The 21,337-nt window shown below is 55.7% G+C and overlaps 1 pseudogene; it reads right to left on the reverse strand.

Annotated features, from left to right (window-relative positions):
• Window positions 1–12,358: 12,358 nt before the first annotated feature.
• On the reverse strand, window positions 12,359–13,089 carry LOC124648939 (annotated as a pseudogene).
• Window positions 13,090–21,337: the final 8,248 nt, after the last annotated feature.

Below are 21,337 nucleotides of genomic sequence, written 5' to 3' on the forward strand. Positions count from 1 at the left end.
CTGGTATCGTAAATGGGTTAAGGTACTACCGGGACGGTACCGGCCTGGTACCGCTTCGAGTCCAGTAAGTCTGGAAGGCTGATGCGGTAGTTGGGCCGGTACTTACCGGCAGGCCCAAAATGCTTTTTCCTTTCTTTTTCAAATATGATGCAATGTAAAATCCATAACTCGAGCTAGGAAACTCGGAATGACATGAAACCAATTTTGCCAGAAAGAGGACGACGAGAGCTACCACTACACAAGGTGAAAACATGAAAAATAGTGAGTGATGATTTTCTCATGGTCATAGAGGTGTAACCTCTCAATATGGTATATCAGGAAAATCATCACCCTCGCACATGCAACATGCGATGCATCCGGAATCCGTTTCCGATGAGCTAGAGCTTGTCATGAGAATTAACACAAGCTCTAACCCATCTCATGGATAAGAACCAAGAACACCAAGAAACACGATGCAATGCATGCAAGGTTTGAGCTCTCTCCGATGATGCGACCCACTATCCCATCGAGCACAAACCTTAACCTTGCGCGTTCCTCTCGAGTCGGCAAGCTCCGTCTTCATCCTCTTCATCATTTTACATGCCACCGTCTTCCTCTAACATACACTACACCGTCTTCTTCCATCTTGTACGCACGCCACCGTCTTCATCCATCTTCTACGCCGTCTTCATCTCTCTTCATCTTCTACACCGTCTTCGTCTCTCTTCGACACCATCTTCATTCGTCTTCTTCATTGTACTCGATCTTCTCCATCTAGCAACCTTGAGACCATCATATGGCTATGGACATGTCCTAAGATTTATTCTCAATGCAAACGTTAGTCCATAGGGATTATCATCAATTACCAAAACCACACATGGGGGCTCCATGTTCTTTCAATCTCCCCCATTTTGGTAATTGATGACAATCTCTTTGAGAGGGTTTAAATATGGAATTTAGCGAACAACCCAAGTTGAATATTTAGAACAAACTCCCCCATAATATATGCATGTGTGAATGAACTTGAATTTCATTGCATATACCGACAATTAAAGCCTAGCGGAGTATCCTCTAAATATTCAACCATGCAAAGCAACCAATGCAAGGCATGAAAGGCAAATGCTTAAGAACCAACAAAAACAATTCCCTTAAACCCTCCAAACTTCCCCCCCCCATTGGCATCGATTGCCAAAATGGACGAAAGGTTTAGAAGGCCAGTATAGTGAGCGTTCCTCCATAAGTTGTGCATTTCTCATAATTATGAGTGAAATCAAATGCACATATTCAATGACGAATATTCGGAGGAAATCAAACTATAAGGATCAAAGATTGCAAGAGAATAAGAATGTGAGAAAGCTTCAACAAATGAAGCAAGCAATCCAATGAACCAAAAAGAAACACAAGCTTAATAAGAAGCAAGTAAAAAACAAAGCTTGTGCCAAAATCAAATATGAGTGCTTGATGATGCAAATAAAATGAGCACCCATATCAAATTCTTTGTGGAGCCACCAAAATAGATAAACAAGAATAAAGGAATGGACTCCAACAAAGAGGGATATCAAAAGAAAATGTATCATCTCTCATGTATATAAGTTTCTCTAAGTGGACAACATCACAAAGATATTTATCCATCAAGAAACGTGCACACACAAGATAGATACAAGAGAATAAGAGCAAGATATCCAAGGTGAAGTAATACAATATACCAATGAGATATTTGCTTTATAGCATGGCCAAGGGATCATATTTATCTCATTGTACATTGAACAAATTCAACCCATAAGGAAAATTCTTGTCAAGAAATAAATCAATTAAGCACACGAGCCAAGTGTGAGGATGATCCAAAGACACACCACATAATATGTTATCAATTATCCAAGGACAAGAGACATATAGGAAATATTTCCTTATGGTGGATTGAGGTTATATCCAAGATCATCTTCACAAGAAACAAAGCATATGGTAGAGGATAAGAGTTAACCATAATGCAAATGGAGATTCTTGAGAGTTTCAATTAGTTACACCAATCATGCAAGGCAATGAATAGCATAACACGAAGCACATGATTTTCCAAAGAGTATATAGAGCTAGCAACACAATATGGAAAACCATGCCAAGACAAACTCTCACAAAAAAAACCCAAGAGAATAGCAATAAGAGCATTTTAGACAAAATGGGATTTCTTTGAGAAACATGTCACATAGGAGCAAGATAATCTATAATATCAATTCTATGTGACACAACCTCAAATGTTCACATTTTCTAGGCTTGTAAAATGCACAAAGCATAATACTCCCCCATAATGTGATAAAGGCATTTTTCATACAAGAGGCAAATAAGAACCAAGTGAGATAATTAATGGACATTATAGAATTTTAATTCATCATGTCACACATTTTAAGATTGTGAAATGCACAAAGCATATCACTCCCCCAAAATGGGATAGTCCATTAGTTTCTCACGCGAGCCAACAACTAAGATATCAACAAGATGCAATAGGCTCAACAAACATCAATTGTACATGATGTGCCACCCAACATATATAAGCAAGCAAGCAAGATAAGCAAGTAGGAGGCACAACATACACAATCACATGCAAGTTACAAAACAACCACATGTAAAAGGGGAGCGAGTAACTTTCAATGTAAAGGAGTTGAGGACTCGTTACCGCAAGGAGGTGCATGGGTAAAGGATGAAAGGGATAATACTTGACTTGAGGAAATAAGAATGATGAAGATCCCCTAAGTCTTCATGAATTAGTAAAGTCTCCATGCCCTCCACGATGTACCTATTGATCAAATTTTGGCTTGTTGGTCCCCAACCAAGTTGGGTCCTAAGAAGTTAGTCACAATAGGTTTAGCAACCCAAATGGTTCTTTTTACGAAACCACTTTGGGTGCCAACATATTTGGCAAACACATTGCCAACCTTATCCTTACGTAGAGAATAAGCACCATGGATCAAGATAGGGTTGGATGAGTTACCAATAGTGCAAAAGGAGGAGATGTGGCCCTTCTCATGGCATATGTAGCATGGTCTTCTCTTCTCACTTGATTTCTCCACAACGGGAGCCTTGGCTTGATCCTTCTTGGGTAGCGGCCTTTCTTCAAGTCAAGGTAGATCATGAGCTTGACCTTGAGGTAGATCATGAGCTCCATCTTGAGGCCGCTTCCCTTTTTTTCTTCTCTCCAAGTGGCTTCTTCTTCAAGGGGCACGATCTAACATGATGCCCTTCAATCTTGCATTTGAAGCACACAATCTTGGCGGGGTCCTTCACATGCCCTTGGCCCTTCTTCCGCTTGTGCGTGGTGGACTTGTTCTTGTTGTTGGAGTTGAATCCAATTCCACTCTTGTCAATGGGGGATTGCTTCCCTCATGACCCTTTACCAAGTCCTTCTTCAAAGAAGAGACTTGGGCCTCGAGCTCTTCGATTTCCTCTACATGGTTAGTAACAACACAAGTACTAGAGGAAGTGGAAGCTTTATTGTTAGAGCAACAAGGCAAGGTATGCAATTCACCAGAAGATATAGCAATAGCATGGGTGAGTGAATTACTAGCACTAGCACATGGATTTGTAGAGCAATAAGGCATAGAAGGTAGTTCACCACAAGATGAATCAATAGCATGAGTGGGTGAACTAAAAGCACTAGCACATGGCAAAATAGCATTTTGAGAGGTAGTGCTAGTACTCACATGAGGCTCACAAGATTTTACCTTAGACATGATAGCCTCATGAGCTAACTTTAGAAAATCATGAGAGACTAGAAGATCATCATGGGAGCTAGAAAGCTTTCCATGACTTTCTTCCAATTTCTCACAATTGCTTGTTAGCAAAGCAAGTTGAGCCCTTAGCTCAACATTCTCCTTCAAGATGGATGCTTCACAAGAGGTAGAGTTAGTAGCACAAGCATCATCAATAATAGCACAAGGAGAAGGCAACTTAGCAAGCTCTATTAGGTTGAGAGCCTTAAATTGCTCATGTGACTCGGTGAGTTTGATGAGATCACTCTCAATGGTCCTAGAACCATTTTTGAGAAGCTCAAAATCATCAAGGAGTTTAGCGTGAGCAATTACTAGCTCATCATTTTTAATTTGAAAATCATGTGCCACCTCTAAAGCTCTATCACGAGATTCCTTTACTTTAGATAGCTCTAGAGTAAAGGTCTCCTCAAGAGATTCATTGGTGGTTTGTTGTTCTTCAAGAGCTTCACTAAGAGTTGCAATCTCATTTGCATACTCGCGCTCATGCTCTTCCATTTTCTCAATAATTTGTGTGCTCTCAATGGCAAAAGCCAAGATTATCATAAAGTTAGAGCAAGCAAATTTCTTTTTATGAAGAGCATGAAAAACCAACTCACCCATCATGTTTAAGGAAGCAACATTAAGTTCTTCCATACCATCATCCTCATCATCACTAGATAGATAGGGTTCCAAGGAAGGAGATACCTTAGAAGCCTTAGCCATAAGGCAAGTGTAGGAACCATGAGGTGATGAAGATGATGAAGTAATTGAAGCTCCATCCAAGATCTTGCCTTGGCCCATAGTATCCTTGGTTCCCTCTACATTGTTAGTCACACAAATACTAGAGGAAAGCAAAGTATTTTCATTATGGCAACAAGACAAGGCAAGCATATCATCACGGAATGAAGACATGCAAGGACTACTAACACTAGCATGTAAAGCATTTATAGTGCTATAAGTGTTCAAGTCCAAAGATGAAACATTGCAATGGGATAGGGATGAAGAATCATCAAGAGAAGGCTCACCATCAACAATGCAATGTTCATCACCACTCACCATACCATTACCTTGTGTCTTACCACACATTGGTGAAGTGGAAGGAGTGCGATCATCCTCAATGGTCTTGGATCCACCATATGTATCTCGAAGCTTTGTCCAAAACTCATGAGCACTCCGGAAAGGCGCGATGGAGGAGATAACTACATGGCTCACAACACCGCAAAGCACATTAGTAGCTTGAGCATCTAGATAAGAGTTTTTCTTCTCCTCATAAGATGGATTTTGAGGATCCTTAGGAGGAGAAAAACCCATATCAAGAATTTGCTCCATATGTGGGTGCATGTCTCTAAAATAATCAAGCATATAGAAATTCCAAGCATCATAATTAGTGCCATCAAATGTAAGAGTGGAAATGTGCACTAATCCTCTAGCCGGCGTCATTACTCTCTAGCCGGTGAAGCCCAACAAGATAAGAGAGCCCTAGCTCTGATACCAATTGAATGTACAAGGACGTCGCCTAGAGGGGGGGGTGAATAGGCCGTGTATAAAAACTTCTACTTGAGAGCTAAACAAGGCGGAATAAAACTACTCAAGGTTTACTTGTTTAGCTCAAAGCCTATCCACTAAGGTTTGCCTAAGTGCACCAACAACCTATGCTAAGCATGATGAGCAACAAGGTGATAACAAGCTAGATATGGAACAACAAGCATAAGGATTATCACAATGTAAAGCGCATAGGTAAGGAGCTCGGGTTGAGAAGTAACCGGTGCACGAGGAGACGATGATGTATCCTGAAGTTCACACCCAAGGGTGATACGTCTCCGTTGGAGCGGTGTGGAGGCACGAGGCACTCCAATGAGCCGCTAGGGCCACCGTATTCTCCTCGAGCCTTTACACCAAGGGGGAAGCCTCGATCCACTAAGGGACCCTTGAGGGTGGTCACCGAACCCGTACAAGCTTGGGGCAAACCCAAGTATCAAGCTTGAGGCAACTCCACAACACGGAGGCTCTCAAGTACAAGGCCACAAGAGGCTACAACACGCCACACCGGCAACAAAGCCACCAAGACACCAACGCGCCACAACCGACTCCAAAACCACAAAGGCTACCACACTCCACAAAGGCAACAACGCCACAAATGTCGTGGTATCGTCACGGCATATGCCATAGGGTGGCTAATCGAGGTGGTTCCTAGTGGACTCACGGCGGTATCCGGATGCGGGTATGGGCACGAGCGACACGGCGACGTACCCAGGTTCGAGGCCCTCCGATGGAGGTAACACCTCTACTCCTGCTATGTGTGTATAAGATGATATCACAGTACAATGGTGCTCCTAGAGCTGTATCCGGCTGCTCCTGGGAGGCTAAGGTAGACGAAGGTCTCTCTCACAGGGCAGCGCTAAGTCTCCAGTGAAGTAAGAATGATCGATCGTCCCCCGCACGAGGGGGGTAGCCCAGCTTATATAGGCGCTGGCACTTTACATAGAAGTCCCTATGGTCTACTGGCCGGCTTGGTCGGCTCCGGCTTCCGCTCCTTCCCGAGGCGTTGACGTCATGGAGCCGTTGAGGCGTAGTGGCCTGTCCCGTCCGCCAGAGGAGGTCAGCGGCATGGCGAGGAGATGTCCCTGTCGCCATCATGCCCTGTAGCCGGTACGGACCGTCGTAGGCGATGATGGCATGTCCGCCGCGTGGCACTGTTGCTCTACAGTGCCCCGTGCTTTACGGTAAGTGAGGTCAGCGTGGACCTTTGAACCCGGACCACCTTCCCAATTCCTTCTCATGCAAGACTCGCCAGCCTCGAGTCGGTCCGAGGTATAGACCCCAGTCGGATATGGCTTGTAGAAGCCGGCCTAGCCACAGCGCAGATGGCCGTAGCCAGGCCGACTAGGACTTAGAGCCAGCCGGCTTCCGAGGCAGCCGACCACGGCTCCAGCCGGCTGCTCCTCAGCCGGCCTTGCCGCGAGCCGGCCAACCTCTAGCCGGCTGCTCCGCGTCCATTGCCCTACCCGGGGTCTTCCCCCCGACATTAGCCCCCGAAGCTGGCAAGGTCCTGCGTTAAGAGGGACCTAGGCAGGTTTCCCTAGCTCTCAGATCTTCTGAAAACGTTGGGCGGCCCTTGGAGGGGCCGACTGAGAATTTCCATTCAGCCGGCTGCGCCCTCATCCGGCTTGCCCCGTCCGGCTGCTTCCAGCCGGCCGTCATTTTCGCTTCTGCAGCTTTTGCTTTTTTATAAGTATTGGCGATGTCTCCGCCTTGCTAGGAGAGTTTGGGGCCGGATTGAATTTTATGTCCGGCTCCGACTTGGGCGCGCTGGAGTCTCCGCCGCCTCGGGCCTTGTGCCCGACTTGGACCGGTCCGACGGCGGGCTCTCGTTGCCGCTTCGTCTGGTCACATCAATGTCTCCGCCGGATCCGCTGCGGTCGTGGGGGAAGTGGTGTGGCCGTTTCCAGTAACCGTCGCGGTCGTGGGAGGAGTTACGGCGCAGTAAATCCGGGGGCGTGGCCCACGTTCGCCACTTGGAGGCCAACCGCCCACGGCTGAAGGCTATAAATGCCGCGGGGGAGGCATCGAGGCGGCACTTGCCCCTTTCTTCCTCCTCGCGCTCCCGCTTCGCCCCTTCTCTCCGCTCGAGCTCTTCGCTGCTCCGGCGCAGTTTTTCTTCCGTTCCCCTGGCGAACCTCGGCGAGCGGTTGCCCCGACGATCCTCCGCCGAGCTGCCGCCGCAACTCCGCCAATCCGGCGCCACGGGGCCGCGCGCGTCGACGGCGCGCTCTTCTCCACCGCGATCTCCTCCGGCGAGGAGCGGCTCTTCCTCGCCTTTCTGCCTCTCGTGGACTTCTTCTTCCTCTTCATCCTCCATGGCTCAACCGAGCGGTTCTTGGAGGGGCTCGTACATGCGAGAAGATGACATCGCGCGGCTCGTGCGCCTCCGCCGCATCCCGGCGGGGGTGATCACGAGGGCGCCGGGCGCGGAGAAGGAGCCTCAGCCGGAACCCGGCGAGCGTGTGGTCTTCGGCGCGCACCTCGACCGTGGGTTGGGCCTGCCGGCTTCCAACTTCTTCCGTCGGTTCCTCGATTTCTTCGGCCTGCAGCCGCACCACCTGCCGGCCAACGCCATCATCCTCCTCGGCTGCTACGTGGCTTTCATGGAAGGCTACGCCGGCTTGTGGCCGGATGTGGAGTTCTGGAGCCGGCTCTTCTACATCAAGGCGCAGACGACTGAAGGCCGTCTGAGGACCTGCGGCGCCGCCTCCCTCTATCCTCGCACGGGTACGTCTTTCCCGCGGATCCCGACTGTCGATTCTGTGAAGAATTGGCAGATGTCTTTCTTTTACGTGCGGAACGAGAGCCCGGCCTTTGACCGGCTCAACCTGCCGGAATACAACCCGGCTCCGCCAGTCGGCCGGCTCAACTGGGGCCACAACGCCAAGTCCTCGGACCCGGACGCGGAGGCGAACCTCCTGTGGGACTTCCTGGGGGAGTGCGTCACGGGAGGCCGGCTGAGCGCCGAGGACCTCCTCTGCACCTACGTCATGCGCCGGGTGATACCGCTCCAGTGGCGCGTCCACAAGATCGGTCATATGTCCGGCCGGCTCGACCCGACCCGGACGTCGAAGGCGGAGCTCTCCAAGTCCCAGGTAGCTCGCCGGGTGAACAACATCACCAAGGCCAACATGCCGGACAACTGGGATTGGGGGCTGCCGCCCTACGACCGGGAGCAGCCGCCTGAACTGGTAAGTTGATGTTTTTGACCGTCTTCCGGCTTGCAGCTGCATGGTCGACTTGATATTTATCTTCTCTTGTTTTCAGCTTTTCACCCGCCAAGGCATCGAGGATGGCGACTTGGCGACGAAGGTCTGGACGCCGGATCATGTCGATCCGGACGACCCAGCCGGCGACCAAGCCGGCGACGACGATCTGCCGGAGGTGCCGGATCAAGGCGGCCAGGGGGAGCATAATCCGCCGCCCTCGCCCGAGCATGAGCAGGAGCAGCCGCAGGCGGAGCCGGCGGAATCCGGCACGGGGCCAATCCCTGCGGTGCCTCCGCGCGCGGTGCCGCTGCGGGCACGGCGACTTCCGCGCCGAAGGGAAGAAGCGGGCCATCGGCGGGTCCACGGCTGCGGTGGAGGCGAAGGCCAAGAAGCAGCGCCGGCATGCGCCCAAGAGGTCCCGGAGCAAGCCGGGTAAGTTCCTTTTTCTTTGTTGTTTGATTCCTTTTCTTTCCTTCCTTTTTGTACTTATCTTTTCTTGCTTGTTCAACTAGGGCTCCAATCAAGTTTACCCAGGGCGGCGGCTCCCGGCAAGCTCCTCCCGTCACGTCACCGCTTCGGCGGCAGAGGGAGCCAACCCCGCAGCCCTCGGCACGCGCGCGCACGCCGCCTGCTGCCAACGTGCCGCCTGCGGCTACGCCGCCTTCTGCGGGGGCGTCTTCTTCAGCCGCGCCTCCTGCGGCGCCTGGCGGTGGAGTTCAGGGTCAGTCGGCGCGCCGGCCGACCATAGATGATATGTTTCCGCGCCGCGCCCCGTTTGTGGAGCAGGCGGCCGGAGCTGGCAGGGGCATGCCGCCTGCGGCCGGAGCTGGAGTTGGCGGGGCTGCGCCGCCTGCGACCGGAGTCGGCGGGCCCGCGCCCAACGTTGTGGTGCTGGAGAGCAGCCCGGAAGGAGCGCCTCAGGCGCCGGAGACGACGGCTCCCACCGGGCCGACTCGCGCCGACCGCGCCGCCTCCGGCTCGGAGCCGACGAGGAGGGAGCCGGCCGAGGAAGGAGCCGGCAAGGGAGGAGCCAGCCGCGCTCGAAGGACGCCGACTCCCGGGCGCCGGTGAGGACGGAGGGCCCGTCGGACCCATCTAAGGGCCTTCATGTGGCCAAGGGGGCCCGGCTGCTGCATGTGCCGTCCGCCTCCGACTCCAGCCTTGGCTCGGGCCGGCACCATGGAGGCCGCGTGGCATCAGGCGGATGCCTGTGAGGTGACCAGTCGGGAGGGGCAGCCAGGCGTGGCGCCCATGAAGCTGTTCTTCTCCGGCTTCCGCGGCAGCCTCAAGGCCAAGGCCGCCGAGACCCTCGCCCAGCTGGCAACGCTGGAGGATGCCGACAAGGTATGTGTCTTCTTATTTTTGCAATTCTGTTGTTATCCTGGTAGCCCTCCGAGGCATGGGCCGGCTGTTTGAAGCCGGTCCGGGTTTCGTCTGGATATCTGATTGTTTCTTTCAGGTGGTTGCGGAGCGACGCACCGTTTTGTACAACAAGGTGGTGACTAGCTACCACAAGGCCAAGATCGAGCGGGCCGGCTTGGCCCGCGAGCTGGAGGCTGTCAAGGGTAAGGCCTTCTCTCTTTTGACTTGCTCTTTTTCTGTTAAGTTTCTTTTTTACTGACGGCTTTGTTTTTGCCGGCTTGCAGCTGAGGCCGCCCGGATTCCGCAGCTGGAGTCGGACCTCCGAGTTGCCCGCGCCCAATGCGTCACAAGCGAGGAGGCGAACCGGGCCGCTGCCGCCAAGCTGAAGGTGGCTGACGGGGAGCTGAAGCGGCTGCGCCGGCCTGAGGCTAACCACCTCAAGGAACTTGCCGCCCTCAAGAAGGACGGGGAGGAGAAGGTCGGCGGACCTGAGCAAGCGGCTGGATGAGGTGGAGCGGCAGCGGCTTGCGCTTCGTGAAGAGGTGACCACCAAGTCCAACGAGCTGTCGGCCACCGCCAAGCGGTGGTTGGAGGAACTTAGCGCGCTCGACCGCGGCTTGGCGGGTGAGTCTTTTATCTTATGTCTTCCCCTTTGCCGGCTTTCGGCCGTCGGCTGCCGGCTTAGGTTGGCAGCCGGTGGCAGAAACTTTGATTTTTCCGATATCTCCATCTTCGGGCTGGGGGCAGTCGGTTCTTGCCGGCTGCCGCCGGGCTTTTTCTTTTTTACTTCGGAATCTCCATCTTCGAGTCAGGGCGGTCGGTTCTTGACGGCTGCCGCCAGGCTTACTTTTTAGTGCTTCGGAATCTCCATCTTCAGGCTGGGGGCAGTCGGTTCTTGCCGGCTGCCGCCAGACTTTTTCTTTTTACTTCGAAATCTCCATCTTCAGGCTGGGGGCAGTCGGTTCTTGCCGGCTGCCGCCAGGCTTACTTTTTAGAGCTTCGGAATCTCCATCTTCAGGCTGGGGGCAGTCGGTTCTTGCCGGCTGCCGCCAGGCTTACTTTAGGACTTCGAAAATTTGTATTTTTCGGCTACTTCTGGCTTCAACGGATTTCTGATGCATTTCTTCTTTGCAGCGGCCTTCCCTGAGGCGCAGGATGCGGCGTTAGCGGCTGTTGGCAAGGCGCGGGAGGAGCGCCGGCAGGCCACTGGGGAGCAGAGCTCCGATTGCTTCACCATGGATGACTATTTGTCGTCCATGGCTGCCCGTGTGGAGCCAATCACCAAGCTTGGCTGGGAGCTGCGGAAGGCGGCGGAAGAGCTGATCCGGCTGCTATGGCCGACGGAGACGCTGCCGCAAGATCTCTCCAATCTCATCGCCTGGCTGGACAGGGCTCCCGACCGCTTCTCGGACTGGAAGGAGTCGGCCGCGCGCGCCGGAGCTGATATGGCGCTGTCGTTTGTGCTCTCCTGGTATAACGAGGTTAGCCTCGACCAGTTGGAGTACCGGCGCGCCGACGTGGAGGACAAGCTCCCGCCGGAGAACAAAACCGCCCGGCTCGCCCGTGCCTGCGCCATTGCCGACTTCGTCGACAAGGCCATCTTCATCGCGGACCCGAACCCGCCGTCTGACGACGAGGAGGAGGAGGCTGAGGATGAGGCGGACGACGTGCCTGAGGATGACCCGGCAGCCGGCTCTGCTGATGCTCCTCCGGCTGGTCCTGATCCAGCCGGTGTTTAGCTTGTACCTGTTATCCTTATGCTTTTGCAAGACAGCTCGTTAAATCCCCGGGATGCCGGGTGCATATGTAAGACAATATTATTATCCTTTTATTAAAGCACACTTTAATGTGTTTGTTTAATCATTTGTGTGCCGGCTTGCTTTCTTCCAACTTGTTTGCTTTTTCCCATCCGCCCCACTCTTTGGTTGTGCCCTTGCCGATCGTACGTCCGACTTGCGGTCCGTCGCCGGATCAAGAGCGTGCCGCTGGGTGAGGCCGATAGTATTTCAGTCGAACGAGTCGAGTTCGGCAGTCCGGCACTTTTATGAAAAGTTGTGCAAGAAACCATTCGCTTTCACTCTTTCCCTTAGCCATCTTTCGCGTGCCGGCTCCCTAGGCACTTACTCCCGCCAGCCGGACAGCCGGGTTGCGGTCTGTAGCTGGTCGGAAGCCGGCTGTCGGAAACCGGATCACGTTACTAAGCCGGCCGCGTGAGAGGATGTTAGCCAATTGGCGAGAACAATAGAGTACGCGAAAAACTTGTCGAAATCGGCGCTCTTGGCGCTTACTTTTTCATAGCTTACAAAAGGGGTATAAGGGATACATACATTCCTGCTCTCAAGTATAAAATGGTCGAAGCAACTCGACATTCCGGGGACGTTTAGTCTCCTCGTCGGCTTTGTTTGCCTTGTTTTTCTTAGCCTCTTGGGCATCTATGAGATAGTAGGAATCATTGCCTACTGCCTTGCTCACGATGAAGGGACCCTCCCATGGGGATGACAGTTTATGCTGTCCGGCTGTCCGTTGGATCAGCCGGAGCACTAGGTCTCCTTCTCGGAATGCTAAGGACTGGACCTTCCGGCTGTGATAGCGTCGGAGGCTTTGCTGGTATATGGTAGACCTGGACTCGGCCATCAGCCGGACCTCTTCAACCAGGTCGACTCCATCTTCACGAGCTTCTTTGGCTTCAGCTTCTGTGTAGAGCTTGATCCTTGGCGCGTCGTGCTCGATATCAGTCGGCAGGACGGCTTCGGCCCCGTATATGAGGAAGAAGGGTGTGAAGCCAACTGAGCGGTTTGGCGTCGTGCGCAGGCTCCACAGCACGTTGGGCAGCTCCTCGATCCAGCAGCCGGCTGAGCGCTCAAGCGGTTCCACCAGCCGGGGCCGGATGCCGGCTAGGATCAAGCCGTTTGCTTTCTCCACTTGGCCGTTTGACTCCGGGTGCGCCACGGACGATAGGTCCATTCGGATCCCCATCTCCCCACAATAGCGTTTTGAAAATGCCCTCGGCGAAGTTGCTGCCGTTGTCGGTGATGATGCTATGGGGGTAGCCGTATCTCACGATTATTTCCTTGAGGAATGTGACGGGCCGTGGAGCCGTCCAGCTTCTTGATTGGCTTGGCTTCGATCCACTTAGTGAATTTGTCAATCATCACCAAGAGATGAGTCATGCCGCCTCGGGCTGTTTTGAATGGGCCCACCATATCCAAGCCCCATACGGCAAATGGCCGGGTAATGGGGATGGTCTTCAAGGCGGAAGCCGGCGTGTGCTTTTGCTTGGCAAAGCGTTGGCAGCCGTTGCACTTCTTCACCCGGTTCTCTGCGTCTCGAGCGCGGTCGGCCGGTAAAAACCGTGCCGGAAGGCTTTGGCCACTATGGCTGCGGAGGAGGCGTGGTGACCGCACTCACCCCGATGGATTTCCCGTAGGAGTTCAATCCCTTCAGCCGGCTCGACGCATCGTCTGGAGCACCCCACTTACGCTGCGTTTGTACGGCTCGTGGTTGATGATTGTATAGGCCTTGGCCCTTCTCTCAATCTGCCTGGCTTGAACCCTGTCATTGGGCAGCACACCATCGGTAAGGTAGGAGAGGAATTCTTGTGCCCATGATGGTACGCATTTTATTTCAAACACGCTGACCACCAAGGCCTCCATCTTCGGAGCTTCCGGCTTTGACTGCATGGTCGCCGGGTCCGGCTGTGAAGCCGGCGGGTTCGGCTGAGAAGCCCCCGAGTTTGGCTGAGAAGCCCCCGCGTTGGACTGAGAACCCCCGGGTTCGGCTGTGGAGCCGGCGGGTTCGGCCGATAAGCCCCGACTTGGGCGATGAAGCCCCGGGTTCGGCTGAGAAGCCCCCGGGTCAGCCGGCACGAATATCGAATCCGAGTCCGGTGACGGTATGATGGACGGTTTCTTGAGGACCGCCAAGGCAACGCCCGGCGGAATAGCTTGCCGGGTTGAGCCAATCTTGGATAGGGCGTCTGCCGCCTCATTGTTTGCTCGTCGCACATGATGGAATTCACAGCCATCGAAGAAGCCGGATAGCTGCTTGGACGTGGAAGCGGTACGAGGCCATGTTGGCGTCCTTCGCGTCCCAGTCGCCCGATGCTTGCTGTATAACCAAGTCGGAGTCGCCGAAGCAGAGGATGCGACGCACGCCTATCTCCTTGGCCAGCTTCAGCCCATGAATGAGCGCCTCGTACTCCGCCACATTATTGGATGCGGCGAAGTGGATCTGCGGGACGTAGTCCAGCCCGATCTCCCTTGGGGGAAGTGACGACGATGCCGGCTCCCAAGCCGTTTCGCATCTTCGAGCCATCGAAGTGCAGCTTCCGGTGCGTGGAGTCGGGCACGGGCGGCGGGTATTGCATCTCGGCCCAGTCGACGAAGAAGTCCGCGAGGATCTGCGACTTGATGGCTGTGCGCGGCTCGTAGATGATGGTGTGGGCGGCTAGCTCCAGGGCCCACTTGGCAACCCGGCCATTGGCGTCCTTGCTGCCAATGATTTCCGCCAAGGGTGCTGTGGCCACCACCTTGATGGGATGCTCCTGGAAGTAGTGCTTGAGCTTCTTGGCCGCCATGTACACGCCGTATGTGACCTTCTGGTAGTGGGGGTAGTTTTGCTTTGGTCGGGACAACACTTCGCTAAGGTAGTAGGCCGGGCGCTGGACCGACTCGCTCCTTGCCGGCTTCCTTGCTGGCTTCCTTGCGTTCCACCACCAGGACGATGCTAACCACACGATTGGTGGCAGCGATGTACAACAACATCGGCTCCATTGAAGCCGGCGATGCGAGGATGGGCGCGGTTGAGAGCACGCGCTTTAAGTCACGGAAGGCTTCACCGCCTGCGGTGACTAGACGAATTTGTCCGATTTCTTCAGCAACTGGTACAAGGGCGGTGCCTTCTCTCCCGGCCGGCCGACGAAGCGGCTCAAGGAGGCCAGGCATCCGGTGAACTTCTGGACGTCCTTGAGGCACTGCGGCAGTTCCATCTTCTCAATGGCACTGATCTTCTCTGGGTTGGCTTCGGTTCCTCGCTGAGAGACGAGGTAGCCCAGGAGTTGGCCGGCTGGCACCCCGAACGTGCACTTGGCCGGGTTGAGCTTCATCCGGAATCTTCGCAGATTGGTGAAGGTTTCTCTCGAGTCATCAAGGAGTGTAGGCATCTCCTTGGTTTTTACAACGACATCATCCACATATGCGTGAACATTTCGCCGATTTGATCTTGCAAACACTTTTGCATGCACCTTTGGTAGGTGGCGCCGCATTTTTCAAGCCGAATGGCATAGTCGTGTAGCGATAAGCCCCGTACGGGGTAATGAACGAAGTCTTTATTTGATCAGCCGGATTCAAAGGAATGCGGTGGTAGCCTGAATAGGCATCTAGAAAAGACAACAGTTCACGGCCGGCGATCGAGTCTATAACTTGATCTATGCGCGGCAGGGGGAAGGGGTCCTTCGGGCACGCCTTGTTGAGGCTGGTGTAGTCGATACACATGCGCCAGGAGCCGTTCTTCTTCAAAACCAGGACTGGGTTTGCTAACCAGTCCGGGTGCAACACTTCCATGATGAAGCCGGCTGCGAGGAGCCGGGCGATTTCTTCACCGATGGCCTTCCTTCTTTCTTCGGCGAAGCGCCTGAGGGGCTGCTTCACCGGCTTGGCTTCAGGCCCGACATGGAGGTGGTGCTCAGCCAACTCCCTCGGCACACCCGGCATGTCCCTTGGAGACCATGCGAAGATGTCCCGATTCTCACGGAGGAAGCTCGGTGAGCTCGCTTTCCTATTTCCTGCTCAAGCCGGCACCGATGGTGACGAACTTGTCCGGCTGCGCCGGGTCGAGCAGGATCTTCTTGGTGTTGTCGGCCGGCTGGAAGTGGGTCGTTCCAGCCGGGTTGCCCACAGCCGGCATGTCCGCCTGCGCGGCCTTAGCCAGGGCGACGGCGTCGTGGATGAGCTGCTTCTCAGTCGCGATGACCAGCGTCTGGGCCATCTTGGAGCTCGCGTGGCGCAGTCCATGGAGCGGCGGTAGTCGCCGGCTACGGTGATGACCCCTTTAGGGCCAGTGCAGCTTCATCTTCGGGTACCCGTAGTGGGGCACCGCCATGAACATGGTCGGGGCTGGCCTGCCCGGGAGCGCGTGGTAGGGACTCACGAGGTCCACAACCTCGAACTCGATCCTTTCGGTGCGGAAGTGATCCGGCTTCCCGAACATCACCTCCAGCGTGATCCGGCCGATCGGCTGGCAGCAGTGGCCTGGCACGATGCCATGGAAGACGGTGGGGGTGGGACGTAGCTCGGCTTCTTGGATGCCTAGCTTGCGGGCGGTGTCGCGGTAGAGGATGTTGATGCTGCTGCCCCCGTCGATGAGGACGCGCGAGAAGCGCACGCTGCGCCGGGTCGTGCCGATGGTGGGGTCGAGGACCATGGCGTAGCTGCCCGGCTTCGGCAGGACAGCCGGTGTGTCGCGGCGATCGAAGGTGATGGCCTGCTCTGACCAGTTTAGGTACTGGGGGACCGGTGGGATGATCGCGTTGACCTCGAGGGAACGGCTCTGCTGGCTCGTCTTGTCCTCGGGCTCGGAGGTGAAGATGATGTAGGTGGCATCCTCGGCCAAGTAGCGGCCATGCTACACTTAGTTAGCCTCGTGGTGCTCGAGGTTGGAATTCTCTGCGCCGCCTTGGCCACCCGGCCCGCCGGCTGGAGGAGGCGGGGGTGGGGGCGGGAGGGGTTCACCGCTTGTCAGCCGCTTCATGAAGTGACAGTCGCGGGTGGTGTGGTTGGAGGGGTTCTTGCCGCTGTGGTACTTGCACGGCGAGTCGAGCATCTGCTCGAAGGTGTACTTCGGCTTCCATTGTCGGTCTTGCTTCTGGCGCCGCATGGTCCGACACGGCTGCTACATGGGCGGAACCGTACCGGCGGTCCGGCTGGTCGCTGTGCCGCTTGTCGCGGTAATTATCCCGCCGGCTGCCATGCGAGCCGCCCTCGGCCGGCTTGTGCTCGGCCGGCTTGTTGTTGTCCCGTCTTGCTGGGGCCGGTGAAATATCAGCCGGCGCCTTGCCGGCTTCCTCGGCCGGCGCGTACTTGTCGGCGATGGCCATCAAGGCGGCCATCGACTTGGGGTCGCTGCGGCGTAGCTTGTGCCACAGCATGGTGTTGGGCCGACAGCCTCCCATGAAGAAGCTGATGGCTTGGATCTCATGCACACCCTCGCAGGAGTTGCGCATTTCGCACCAGCGCGTCAGGTATGCGCGGTCCGTCTCGTCCGGGCCCTGCTTGCACATCTCAAGCTGTTGAGGGCGACCCGGCCGGCGATAGGTGCCGGTGAAGTTGCTGATGAAGGCCTCTTCGAAATCCAGCCAGCCGTTGATGCTGCCGGCTGGCAGGTTGTTGAGCCAGGTGCGGGCGGAGCCGACCAGCATCAGAGGGGAATAGCGTACCGCCCAGCGCTTGTTGCCCCGGGCGATGCCGACTGCGGTGGAGTAGTCCAGCAGCCAGTCCTCCGGCTTGGCGGTGCCGTCGTACTTGGGCGTGTCGCGCGGGAGCTGGAAGCCGTCAATCATGGGCTCGTTGGCGATGCGGGGCCCGAAGCACTTTGGGCCGGCAGGCCCCTCTTCTTCCGCAATGCGGGATTCGACCAGCCGGTCGAGGCGATCTCGGGCGTCTGTCGGCTCGATGCGCGGGCCCAGCCGGGTATGTGCCGGCTAGCGAGCACCGCTGGCTTCTGGAGCCGGCCGGTGTGGGCGTCGAGGCTCGGAGTCTTGCTCCTGGCTCCGGCCTGGCGGGGCCCGGCTGCGGCTGCTGCCGCCGCCTGGCTGGCGGCTCGGCCGGCTTGAGCTCGCGTGCGTGGCGCGGGAGTCGTTGCGCCGGCTTGGCGCCGGGGAGATGGACTCGGCCGTGTCCCTGGCATTGCCTGCGGCACCACGAGCGTGAGAAGCTCTAGGGTCTTGGGCGTACACGGGGTCTTTCGACCGCTTGTTGGCAGCCTTCGGCAACTCAGTCACCCGCGTAGTCTGGCGGCGTAACTCTTCGCCTTCGAGGCGGTGCAGCTCTTCTGCGGCGGCTTCGGCCGCGAGCATGTTCTTGTCGGGGGTGTTGTAGATGGGCAGCTCCATTGACGGAGCCGGCGTGTCCGCGCCGTCGCGGTCGATCTCGGCGCCTAGGTCGCGGCCTCGCGGCGGATCCGGCCGGCTCGGGCCGGGGTTGTCGCCGCCCGGGGTGAGGCCGTGGGCGCGGTTGTACTCGCGGCTGGGTGATGTCCCACCGGCGCTTAGCAGCAGCCAGCTCCTCGGTCCGCTTGAGGAGGAGCACGCGGTGCGCCTCCGGGTCTGCCTCGACGGTGGCGGCGTCGGCGCCGGCACCGGTGGTGAGCGGAGTGCTCAGCTTTGCCCGGACTTCTTCCAGCCGGGATGGTGGTGGTGGCGGCTTTGCGCCTGATGCGGATGCATGCCCGCCGACGTTGCGCTCCAGGTCGGGGCCGCGAACGCGCGTGGACTTGGCGGGCTGCTCGTCGCCGGCTGCCATGACCTCGTGCATGATGCAGGGGCTGGCTGCGGTGAGGCTGGCGCCGGCTCCAGGGGGAGGGCTTGCGCAGCGCAGGATCTGGCGCGGATAGCGCGGTGGTGCGATGGTGGCGACGTAGACGTCGAAGCCGCCGAAGCTGATGATGTCGCCGCCGGCAGGAAATGGCATGTCGGCGAAGCAGCCAGCATTGTCGCTGATGCAGTTGAGGGAGCCGAATCTCCAGATCAAGCCTGAAGCGACCCGCTCGCCGGTGGTGATGGTGAGGCCCGTCCGGATGAAGACACCGGCCGCGGACGCTGAAGGCCCCACGGTGGGCGCCAAATGTCGTGGTATCGTCACGGCATATGCCATAGGGTGGCTAATCGAGGTGGTTCCTAGTGGACTCACGGCGGTATCCGGATGCCGGTATGGGCACGAGCGACACGGCGACGTACCTAGGTTCGAGGCCCTCCGATGGAGGTAACACCTCTACTCCTGCTATGTGTGTATAAGATGATATCACGGTACAATGGTGCTCCTAGAGCTGTATCCGGCTTCTCCTGGGAGGCTAAGGTAGACGAAGGTCTCTCTCACAGGGCAGCGCTAAGTCTCCAGTGAAGTAAGAATGATCGATCGTCCCCCGCACGAGGGGGGTAGCCCTGCTTATATAGGCGCTGGCACTTTACATAGAAGTCCCTATGGTCTACTAGCCGGCTTGGCCGGCTTCCGCTCCTTCCCGAGGCGTTGACGTCATGGAGCTGTTGAGGCGTAGTGGCCTGTCCCGTCCGCCAGAGGAGGTCAGCGGCATGGCGAGGAGATGTCCCTGTCGCCATCATGCCCTGTAGCCGGTACGGACCGTCGTAGGCGATGATGGCCTGTCCGCCGCGTGGCACTGTTGCTCTACAGTGCCCCGTGCTTTACGGTAAGTGAGGTCAGCGTGGACCTTTGAACCCGGACCACCTTCCCAGTTCCTTCTCATGCAAGACTCGCCAGCCTCGAGTCGGTCCGAGGTATAGACCCCAGTCGGATATGGCTTGTAGAAGCCGGCCTAGCCACAGCGCCGGATGGCCGTAGCCAGGCCGACTAGGACTTAGAGCCAGCCGGCTTCCGAGGCAGCCGGCCACGGCTCCAGCCGGCTGCTCCTCAGCCGGCCTTGCCGCGAGCCGGCCAACCTCTAGCCGGCTGCTCTGTGTCCATTGCCCTACCCGGGGTCTTCCCCCCGACAACAAAGGCTACTACGCCACAAAGACGACAAGGCCACAAAGGCTACGAGGCTACAAAGGCTACAACACCACAAAGGCAACAAGGCCACTAAGGCAACAACACCACCAAGGTCAACATGCCCTCTACGAGATCGAAACCCCGGAGAGAACCCAAATCGATGCACCTAATGCAATGGCTAAGAACACCACTAAGATGCCCAAGTTCTGCTCTCCCAAATTCCAACAAAGCTACAAAAGCTATTGGGGGAATAAGGGAGGAAGAACAAAGAGGAGGAACACAAAATTACTCCAAGATCTAGATCTAGCAAGATCCCCTCACTTGGAGAGGGATTCAATTGGTGAAGCTCTAGATCTAGATCTCCTCTCTCCTTTCCCCCAAAAATATGCAAGAAATAGTGGGGGGATCAAGAGGAGGAAGAAACTCTTCAAGGTCAACAATGGAGGAGAGAGAATGGAGGGGAAGAAGTGGTTGGGTCGGAGGTGGAAGAGAGGTATAAATAGGGGGCTCCAAAATATGTCCGTTGGGCTGGAAAAACGGTCAGATTCGCGCCCGAACGGTACTACCGCTTGTCAAAGCGGTACCACCGCTCGCGCACGAACTGTGCAGAAAACAGATCTGAAAAACGCCCCAAACCGGTAGTACCGCTATACGGAGCGGTACTACCGCTTTGTGTGTAAAACAGAGCAAATCTGAAACATGTGCATGAGAGAGAGGGGACAGCAAGGTGGGGTCGGATCTAGCGTGAAGCAGCGCGGCTTCAGGAGCATGCGATAGCGAGCAGGCAGCAACGCGCGTAGGGGGCCAAGCAGCAGCTGCAGGCGTGCAGCGCGGGGGGGGGGGCACCATGCACGCGCGGGATCGAGCTGGAGAAGCTCTCCCGCGAGTCAACGCGGGGAGATCGATCTCCGATCCGGTCGGAGCTGGCGCGGTAGCGAGCTGGGCTGGCGTGGTGGAGCTGGGCCGGTGCAGGTGAAGGACTGGCGGCCCACTGCGGGTGTGGGGTGGAGTGGAGCTGGGCTGATCCGGCCGGATCGGGCCCAGGTGCGGGAGGATGGGGGTTGGCTGTGAGGAAGAAAGGCCAGGCTGGGCCGAGCGGTAGTACTGGGCCCGGTACCGGCCTGGTACCGTAAATGGGTTAAGGTACTACCGGGCCGGTACCGACCTGGTACCGCTTCGATTCCAGTAAGCCTGGAAGGCTGATGCGGTAGTTGGGCCGGTACTTCCAGCGGTAGTACCGGCCGACCCAAAATGCTTTTTTCCTTTCTTTTTCAAATATGATGAAATGTAAAATCCATATCTCGAGCTAGGAAACTCGGAATGACATGAAACCAATTTTGCCAGAAAGAGGACGACAAGAGATACCACTACACAAGGTGAAAAAATGGAAAAGAGTGAGTGATGATTTTCTCATGGTCATAGAGTTGTAACCTCTCAATATGGTATATCGGGAAAATCATCACCCTCGCACATGCAACATGCGATGCATCCGGAATCCGTTTCCGATGAGCTAGAGCTTATCATGAGAATGAACACAAGCTCTAACCCATCTCATGGATAAGAACCAAGAACACCAAGAAACATGATGAGAATGAACCAAGTTCTAACCCATCTGCATCTTCATCTTCTTGTCGTTGTAGTTGGGTTATATTGTCAACAGCTAGATTCAAAGCTTGAATGATGCGCTGAATATCCGTCATCTCATCTTGCATCTTGTTGATGGTCTCATTAGTAGCATCCAGCTTCTGGACAACCTCCTGAACGGTCCCCTTAAGTTCTTCATCCTGAG

This window comes from Lolium rigidum, chromosome 4, assembly GCF_022539505.1.
Source record: "Lolium rigidum isolate FL_2022 chromosome 4, APGP_CSIRO_Lrig_0.1, whole genome shotgun sequence".
NCBI lineage: Eukaryota > Viridiplantae > Streptophyta > Magnoliopsida > Poales > Poaceae > Lolium > Lolium rigidum.